Here is a 10,714-nt window from a genome sequence, read left to right as displayed (position 1 = left end):
GTCACCTAATAACTTTTATTTAATAATAAGGACAAGATATAAAAAAACAAAAACTTGTTCAACCCAAAGCGCGTGTGCATGCGAGCAATGCGAAAGCAAGCATCTACCAATTCAACAGAAAACCAACAATGCAAAAGCAGCACAGAAATTACATTTTAAATATTTCATCTGGAAGGAAAAGGTTCAAAGAGAGAGAGAGAGAATGTGAGGGTAGAGAGAAGAGAATGCCAACCAAATCTATTCAAACTGACATCAACAAACCCCAAAAAAATTTAGAGAGAGGGAAATTTGAGATAAAAATATATATTGCTGACATCAATACATGACTACCGCTTAGCCTTACACATGGGGTAGCATCTCATCATCACCCTATGTTCAAATTATGAAATTCTTTATTAATTTTAACCTTAACCAGCTAAAACCTAAAAATAAAAAATATTAGATTATGATCCTCAATGAAAGTGTAGACATCGAACTTTCGGTAAATAAATGTTGACCGATAAATCAAAGTTTCAACACTCATGTATTACATAAATTTTACACGTAGCATGTGTCTAAACAAAAAATCGAAATAAGTGGGAAAAGTCATCAAACAGGACACGTGTCAACACCTGGCAGAAACGACTTATTTCATCTGGGATATTATATTCAAAATTAGGCCTTAGAAAATTCTATAAATAGAAGCCAATTTCATTCATTTAAAAGGACAAATTCATATTACACCTTGAAGCTCTGAAGCTCTGAAACTCCAAAGCTCTCAAGCATCCAAATCCCGAAGAATCAAGAAAGCCTTCTTCGTTCTTCGTTCTTCGTTCTTCGTTCTTCGTTCTTCGTTCTTCGTTCATCGTTCTTCCAAGATCAAGCCCCGACGGCCCTTGGATCAACAATCATCCACCTTTAAGATCAAGCCCCGACGGCCCTTTGAAAAACTTCCACTAATTCAAGATCAAGCCCCAAAGGCCCTTGAAGAACTTCCACCAATTCAAGATCAAGCCCCGACGGCCCTTGAAGAAAGTGTTCATCGTTCATCATCCGTTCGTCCCGAAGAATCAAGAAAGCCTTCTTCGTTCTTCGTTTTTCGTTATTCGTTCTTCGTTCATCGTTCTTCCAAGATCAAGCCTCGACGACCCTTAGATCAACAATCATCCACCTTCAAGATCAAGTCCCAACGGCCCTTGGATCAACAATCATCCACGTTCAAGATCAAGCCCCGACGGCCCTTTGAAGAACTTCCACCAATTCAAGATCAAGCCCCAAAGGCCCTTGAAGAACTTTCACCAATTTAAGATCAAACCCCAAAAGCCCTTGAAGATCTGTTCATCACTGTTCTTCAAAGATCAAGCCCAAAAGCCCCTTGAAGATCCGTTCATCACCGTTATTCAAGATCAAGCCTCAACGGCCCTTGAAGAAACGCTCATCCTCAAGATCAAGCCCCAACGGCTCCTTGAAGATCCGCTCAAATCCACCTTCAAGATCAAGCCCACGGCCCTTGAAGAACGTTCATCCTTAGATCAAGCCCAACGGCCCTTTGGATCAATCGCACATCCACAAATCAACACCTTATGGAGATCGAATCAGATGATCAAATTTAAGAGAGATTGTAACCCAAAATCATCAAATACAAATATTATTTTGTGCACGTTGTTCTTGTCTCTTTTCTTTCAGGAAATTTTCGTGTTCACAAATTTGGCACGCCCAGTGGGACCATCTTTACCTCTCATCTCTTTCTCCGTTCAAGAAATTTAAGCACACTTCCAAAATTAATGGCATCAAGAAAGAGCATCCTCGTCGCAAGTGGTGTCACTTTGGGCATCATGACTCGAAGCAAGACAAAAGCTACTTCTGCCGCCTCTTTCACCTCTGCATCAACTCTGCCAAGGGAACAAAAGCACCCAAGGCACGAGCCTGTAATCACCTTAGCCTCACTAAGGGCACCAAGGGGGCAAAGCCCAAGGAAATACTCTGAATCCATGCTTTCCGATGCCGATTCAAGCGGTAGTTCAGCCATGCAAGTCATGATCACTGGAGCAACTTCAATCGATGAGCAGCTGGCTCAAATGAATGAAGCAATCGCAAGGCTAACCCGAATTGTGGAAGAAAAAGACTTGCAAATTGCAGCACTAGTAAACCGATTGGAGGCGTAGGACAGCGAGAAACCCGACCTAGAGGATTATCTACTAAAGGGAGGAGCTGGCGGAAAAGATGAGCCTCCGGTGAAGAAAATTGATGCGAAGCCGGAGCCAGACTAAGCAGCAGCACTCATGGGATCTCTTTCTATCTAGCAGCTGCAAGAGATGATCACCAACACCATCAAGGCACAGTACGAAGGGAGCTCCCATGCCTCCACGTTGTACTCGAAGCCTTACTCCAGGAAGATCGACGCCTTAAGGATGCCGATGGGCTATCAACCGCCGAAGTTTATGCAATTTGACGGAAAGGGAAACCCGAAGCAACATGTCGCACATTTCGTCGAAACCTGCAACAATGCAGGGACGGAGGGAGATTACCTCACCAAGCAGTTTGTGCGCTCGTTAAAAGGAAACACATTTAAGTGGTACACGGACCTGAAGCCCGAGTCCATCAACAGCTGGGAACAGTTGGAAAGGGAATTCCTCAACCGCTTCTACAGTACCCGCCGCACTGTGAGCATGCTAGAGCTGACGAGCACGAAGCAATAGAAGGAAGAACCAGTCATGGACTACATCAACCGATGGCGTAATCTAAGCCTCGACTGTAAGGACAGAGTCTCCGAGATTTCTTCAATCGAGATATGCATCCAGGGCATGCAATGGGGTTTACAATACATCCTTCAAGGTATCAAACCACGAACTTTTGAAGAATTAGCCACCCGTGCCCACGACATGGAGCTGAGCATCGCCCACCATGGAAAGAATGAGCTAATCACCGATTTCAAAAGGGACAAGGTGTTTACTTCAAGAGCAGACAATCATGGAAAAAAGCCCGCCAAGGAAGCTTTTACCACCAATACCACCCCTATCAAGGCCTCGTCCGCACCCATCAAAATCTCCTTCAATAACAAAGCAAATGAGATAAAAAGAAGTGAGCCTTCCCATACCCAAGATAGGTACAAAAACACCTTGAGGGAACTGGAGCAGAAGGTATATCCTTTTCCGGACTCCGACATGGACGCAATGCTGGACGACTTGCTGGAGAAAAAGGTGATTGAGTTACCCGAATGCAAACGCCCTAAAGAGATGATCCCAAGTACTGCAAGTACCATCGTATCATGGGTCATCATGTGGGCAAGTGTTTCATCTTAAAAGAACTCATCATGAAGTTGGCACAGCAAGGGCGGATTGAGCTCGACCTAGAAGACACAGCCGCAACACACACCACTACGATCGTGTTCGGATCCTTTGATCCCGTGCCTCTTCAAGAAATGCCCGACCATTCCTATCAATGCACAAGCTACACGGCACCTTCTGCACAACCATCATTGGGGACAAATGACCAGGATGCACCTATCGATAATGAAGAAGGGTGGACATTGGTGACCTATAAGAAGACGAGGAAGCCAAGACCATAAGCTATAAGGCCAAAGGAGGAGCAAGTGAGAAAGCACTGCCGCAGCAACCATAGGAAGCCTAAAAGAAACATAAGAACTGCTAAGCCAACATATGTTGGGGAACCTATGGAGCAAGAGCCACATATTCCCGTCTCCTTGCACGAATACTTCCCGGATGACTTCTTCCAACAGTACACTATCACTGCATGTCACATGGTCGAAGCAGAAATGGAAAAACCCTCAAAAGGCAAAGCTGTCATCACTAAGGGGGAAAAGACTCTAACAACTGAATAAGGTCTGCCAACACACTTTAGCATTGAGGGAGCGCTCCGGTTGCCAAAAAAGATGCGAAGAGCACTAGCAGCGATCTTGGCAAGTTCCAACTACCATGAAGTGCAAGAAAGCAAGAACGAAAGCTTGAAGCTTCGGCCACACGAGTGTGCCACATGCTGTGCCGCCAAGGACACAATCCATTTCACCGACGAAGACTTGCTGCTAAGATCCAAGCCTCACAACCGTCGTCTCTTCGTCTCTGGGTACATAAAGGAACACAAAGTCAACCGCATGCTTGTGGATGGCGAATCAGCCATAAATATCATGCCAAAGTCAACAATGATCACAATCGGCGTCAAGGTGGATGAACTATCCCTAAGCCGTCTACTAATCCAAGGTTTTAACCAATGAGGACAAAGAGCGATGGGCATGATCCGAGTGGAGATGACCATTGGTGAACTCAAGTCAAGCATAATATTTCACATGATTGATGCAAGAACTTCCTACGGTTTGCTCTTAGGAAGGCCTTGGATCCATGCGAATGGAGTAGTACCGTCCACCCTTCACTAATGCTTAAAATTTTATCGAGAATGAGTGAAGGTGATCTATGGCGACACCAAGCCATTCACCGAAGCCGAATCACATTTCGCAGACGTCAAGTTCTACATGGATGAAGACATGGTGCCCGAAACTCTTCCAAAAAAGATCAAATCCATGGGCAAAGCAACACCTAAAAAGCAGGAGTGGCAAGCCATGCCCAAGAAGCAAGAAGAAGAAGTTATGCCATCTTCAAGCAAAAACGACGATGAGCTTGCTAAACTTGCAACAACCAAAGGGAGTAGGACGCCCTCAAATGGACCAAACATACCCGTTTTTCAACACATCTCGACGTCGAGAAGAAAGAATGGTCAATCCCCGTTTGAAACTGCAGCAAGCAAAGCCGATGCACAGCGGCACATGGATAATGTAAAGTTACTCAAAACGAATGCAGTTTTACCTCTGACACAGCTAGGCGACACTAAGGTTGCAAGACCATCACAAGGCTTTATAAAAGGCCTGCCAAAAGGGGTAGAACCAAGCTTTCTCCCAACCAATAAGACCGAAGAAGGTTTTGATCCAAACGCCTACAAACTCATGTCGAAAGCTGGGTACAACTTCACCTCCTCTGCAAATTTGGGAAAGAAGGATTTGAACACCGTCAAAGACAATGAACGTGATCTCACTAAAACTCAGAAAAAGTTGGAGGAGCATGGTTACGGGGTCAACAACAACAAAGCTGGACTTGGCTTTACACCAAATGCACTGGTGAAGATCTCAAGCAAGGCAAAAAATACTAGCGCTCAACACATCAGCGTGAGCATTATACAAGATAAAGATGAGCCTCAACCTGCCCCCCAGACGTCAGTATTCGATAGAATGAATCGTTCAAGGCCCAGAGTTTCGGCAGCTAAACTCATTGGCGGTCAAAACAGAACTTCCGTCTTCAAAAGGCTTAACACGTCAGCATCTCGAAGCTCTGTTTTCAAAAGGTTGTCGAAACCTAAGAAGCAAAGCCATACGACTAGCTTTCCTCCACGACAGTCAGTTATGGAAAGACTTGAAGAAGCCAAATAGCCTTCCAGAAGGAGAAAGACGACACCAGAAGTAGAAAAGATCAATCGTCTGGCAGAAAAGGATGACGTTCGAAGTTCTATTCCTTCAAGAATGAAGCGCCAAGCAATTTTGGAGGTTAACACAGTTGGATCACTGAAAGTGAAAAGGCGCACCATCATCCACACTGGATAATCTTCATGCCAACAAGCTCGAGAGGTCAACACCGAAGAAGAGGCCCAAGACGTCTTCCACATCACAATCCAAGAAAGCGAAGAAGATGAAATCCTCGAGGAAGATGTCATTGCAGCACCGTCACAACTCGAAGATGGGGGGCAAGCCACAGTTGACGATCTCAAAGAACTCAACTTAGGCACAAGTGAGGAACCGAAGCCTATCTTCGTGAGTGCATTACTAAGTGCAGACGAGATAGAGAAGTATTACCAGCTGCTATTAGAATACAAGGACGTCTTTGCTTTGACCTATAAGGAAATGCCCGGCCTCGACCCTATCATTGTTGTGCATCATCTTGCAGTCAAGCCTGGAATGCGACCAATAAAGCAAACTCAAAGACGCTATCAATCCGAGCTCATCCCACAAATCGATGCCAAGATTGACAAATTGATCGAAGCAGGCTTCATTCGAGAGGTGCAATACCCCAATGGATCTCCAACATCATCATAATCCTTAAGAAATCTGGACAAATACGTGTTTGCATAGACTTCCGAGACCTCAATTATGCTTGCCCAAAGGATGACTTCCCCTTGCCAATCATTGAAATCATGGTGGACGCAACCACTGGCCATGAGGCATTATCATTCATGGACGGCTCTTCTGGATATAATCAAATTTGTATGGCTCTTGAAGATGAGGAACTAACAGCTTTCCGCACTCCAAAAGGTATCTACTGCTACAAGGTGATGCCCTTTGGTCTGAAGAATGCTGGAGCTACATATCAACGCACAGTGCAGAAGATCTTCAATGACATGCTACACAAGAACGTAGAATGCTATGTAGACGATGTGGTGGTCAAGACAAAGAAAAGATCAGATCACTTAAAGGATTTGCGAGTAATGTTCGAAAGGTTGCGAAAATACAACCTCAAGATGAACCCGTTAAAGTGTGCATTTGGCGTCACATCTGGAAGTTCCTCGGCTTCATTGTCAAGCATCGTGGCATCAAAATAGATCAATCAAAGATCAAGGCCATTCAAAGCATGCCCGAGCCAAGAAACCTGCACGAGTTGAAAAGTCTACAAGGACGGTTAGCCTTCATCAGACGCTTCATCTCCAACCTTGCAGGGTGTTGTCAACCGTTCAATCGACTCATGAAGAAAGATGTTCCGTTCGTATGGGACAACGCATGCAACAATCCTTTTGAAAGCATAAAGAAGTATTTATCAAGTCCACCTGTCCTAAGGGTACCTGTACCAGGGAAACCGCTCATATTATACATTGCTGCTCAGGAAAGTTCAATTGGAGCACTCTTGGCACAGGAAAACGAATCCCAGAAAGAATGAGCGCTCTACTACCTCAGTCGAACGCTCATCGGCGCTGAGTTGAACTACTCCCCAATAGAAAAAATGTGCCTTGCCTTGATGTTTGCCATCTAGAAGCTCAGACATTACATGCATGCTTACACCATCCACTTGGTTACAAAAGCTGACCCGGTCAAATACGTCATGTCCAAGCCAGTTTTGACAGGGCGACTAGCTAAATGAGCATTGCTTCTCAATCAATACGAGATCATCTACGTCCCAGCTAAAGCCGTCAAGGGACAAGCGCTAGCAGACTTCCTTGCCGACCATCCAATCCCAGCCTATTGGAAAATCTCAAACGACTTGCCTGACGATGAGGTGTTCTACATCGACATATTCCCGACATGGACGATGTTCTTCAACGGATCTACACGAGCAAACGGAGTGGGGGCAGGAGTAGTATTCATGTCGCCACAAAGGCAAATACTACCTTATTCATTCCAACTAAGCGAATTATGCTCCAACAACGTCGCTGAGTACCAAGCACTGATCATCAGGCTCCAAATGGCAATCAACATGGAAATCCCAGCCCTTGAGATATATGGTGACTCCAAGCTCATAATCAATCAACTCCTAACTGAATATGAGGTGAGGAAAGATGATTTCGTCCCATACTTTTGGCCGGCAACGCAATTGCTACAAAGGTTTGAGGCCGTAACACTAAAACACGTGCCAAGAAAAGAGAATGAAATGGCAGACGCTCTCACCAACCTAGCCTCGAGCATGACATTAGGAGAAGACGAAGCTGTAAACGTGCCAATTTGCCAAAGATGGGTAATCCCGCTTGTTACTGAAATGGTACTAAGTGATACAAACGTTATTTCAATACTTCCGGTCAACATTGAAGAATGGAGACAGCGTCTGATCAGCTACTTGGAACATGGAATACTTCTAGATGATCCAAAACACCGCTCTGAAGTACGTCGACGAGCACATCGCTTCCTCTATTACAAAGGGACACTCTATCGGCAATCTTTTGAAGGAGTACTTTTGAGATGCCTAGGCGAGGAAAAAGCCAATCAAGCCATGGAAAAAGCACACTCAGGAATATGTGGGGCGCATCAGTCCGGACCGAAGCTTCATTTCCAGCTCAAAAAAATGGGTTACTACTGGCCAAGCATGGTAAAAGACTGCCTAGAACACGCCAAAAGGTGCCAAGCCTGCCAATTTCACGCCAACTTCATACATCAACTGCCTAAACCATTACACCCCACAGCTACTTCATGGCCATTCGATGCATGGGGATTGGACGTCGTAGGACCAATTGCGCCAAAGTCATCTGCATGAGAAGCTTACATCCTGGCTGCAACAGATTACTTCTCCAAGTGGGCTGAAGCCATACCCCAAAAGGAAGTCAAGAAGGAAACTGTCGTCCGTTTCATCAAGGAACATATCATCCACCGATATGGTGTGCCTCGCTACATTGTCATTGACAATGGAAAACAGTTCTCCAACCGACTCGTGGACGAGCTCTGCGAGAAATACAAGTTCAAGCAGCACAAATTCTTCATGTATCATGCTCTGGCCAATGGTCTCGCAGAAGCATTCAACAAGACATTGTGCAACCTCCTGAAGAAGGTAATCGGCAGAACAAAGAAAGACTGGCATGAAAGAATAGGCGAAGCACTTTGGGCATACAGGACGACATATAGAACGCCTACCCAAGCTACACCTTATTCTCTCGTATATGGCGTGGAAGTTGTTCTACCGCTCGAAAGTCAAATCCCCTCACTAAGGATGGCTATACAAAAAGGCTTGACTGACGAAGAGAATGCAAAGTTGCGCCTTCAAGAGCTGGAAGCGCTTGATGAGAAAAGACTTGAAGCTCAGCAACACTTGGAGTGTTATCAAGCACGACTCTCCAAGGCCTTCAACAAGAAAGTTCTCCCTCGTTCTTTTCAAATGGGAGATCTCGTCCTTTCATTGCGTATGCCTATCATCACAACTCACAAGACAAAGAGCAAGTTCACGTCAAAGTGGGATGGACCATACGTTTTACAAGAAGTCTACACCAATGGCGCCTACTTAATCATGGTGGAAGATGGCTTAAAGATTGGCCCTATCAATGGCAGATTCTTGAAGCACTACTACCCCTAAAAGGCGACAACTCCTGCTCCTTGTTCGCATGAGCCTAAACTACATGAACCAAAGCTCCTTGTCTGCACGAGCATAAAAGGGGACAACAAAAGCTCATCGCCTGCATAAGCTTAAACTGCATGGCACAAACGCTCCTAGCCCGCAAGAGCATAAACTATGTACGGTAAAATCATCATCAAAACCACCATCAAAACCGCCAAAAGCAATCCATCACCCATTTGAACTACGTCATGACTTGATCCCTCATCAACCGAGGGTACGTAAGCAACTTGAAACTTCAAAACTTCAAGTACAGTCGCATCATCAACAAAAAAACACACACTTTGAAGAGTAAATAGCAAATGCAAAATGTGAATACTTTATTTCTTTGAAGGAAGGGTAGCTATAAGACAGTCCTTCCAATCGGCGGTAAGAGGCACGTCAACGTCACCACTAAGGAAAGTTGTGACCAAAAGGCATTACGCAGCGAAGTCTCGTTACAGGCTCTTGCACAGCTCCACACGGCAGCGCACCACCGAAGGAAAAAGACTGTGATCAAAAGGCAATACACAGCATAAACCCGATGCGGTCTCTGGCACAACCCCACATGGTAAAAAGTGATGCACAAGAACAAACTCTAAGCAGCAGCAGCAAAAACCCCACGGCAGGCAGCAAGGTTAATATGCACAACAATGTCACCATCGAGGAAACGTCACGATCAAAAGGCATTACGCAGCAAAATCTCGCTACAGGCTCTTGCACAGCTCCACACGGCAGCGCACCACCAAGGGAAAAAGACTGTGAACAAAAGGCACTACACAGCGAAACCCCGTTGTAGTCTCTTGCACAAGCACTAGGCAGCCTACTCATTCCGCCACCAACTATCACGTCTCTGGAAGCTTCGTAAGGTCCTGACACCATGCTCTGTCTCAAAGTTAAAGATTCCTAACACATCAAAAAAAAAAAACAACAACAACAAAGGGGTTTGATTAAAGTTCATTAATGAAGGTCAATTTTATCACAAATTTATTTTGTTAAAAGAAAAAAAATTTACAATTTTCTTTGTACAAAATTAAATTACAGTTTCTTCAAAAAATATATATATATAAAAATAATAATACATATGTTATTATGTATTTACAACAAAAAAAAAAAAGATACAATTTCTTCTTTTTCTTCAAAAAAAAAAATTACAGATTTCTTTTATATACATACATATATGTATATATATGACCTCTATCCAGCCAGCCCATCAAAAGGAGGTCATCCAAACCCAAATGGTAGTGACCAGGCCCAAGCCTATTGTCCAAATCCAGCTCCAAGAAGAATACCCAAGTCCGCCAGCTACAAATCTGGGCCCGGCTCTCAAAGCCCATCCTCACTCGACTCCAAGCCTTCATCTCCGCCGATCTGCTCACCTAGTCCGAGACTAAACTCGCCTTTATCTCCAGTCAGTGCGGCAGACCCTCTCTTCCTCACCAACCTCGGCGCCAACGCCATCTACGACACCTGCCGCAGGTCCCTCGTCACCATAAATCTCCTTCCTTTTCGTTCTGCCCGAAAGGAGGTACGAGCTGCATACAACTCGGACACCCGAGTTTCTTGGATTGGGAAAGAGTGAAGCCCTCTTGCCGGCGTCGGGTAAAGTGAGTGAAGTGATTGTCAGAGTGGTGGACACTAGCGTGTGGCCTGAGCTCAAAAGCTACGATGAC

Source organism: Malus domestica, chromosome 01 (genome assembly GCF_042453785.1).
Source record: "Malus domestica chromosome 01, GDT2T_hap1".
Lineage (NCBI taxonomy): Eukaryota > Viridiplantae > Streptophyta > Magnoliopsida > Rosales > Rosaceae > Malus > Malus domestica.
This window is presented reverse-complemented; position numbering follows the sequence as displayed.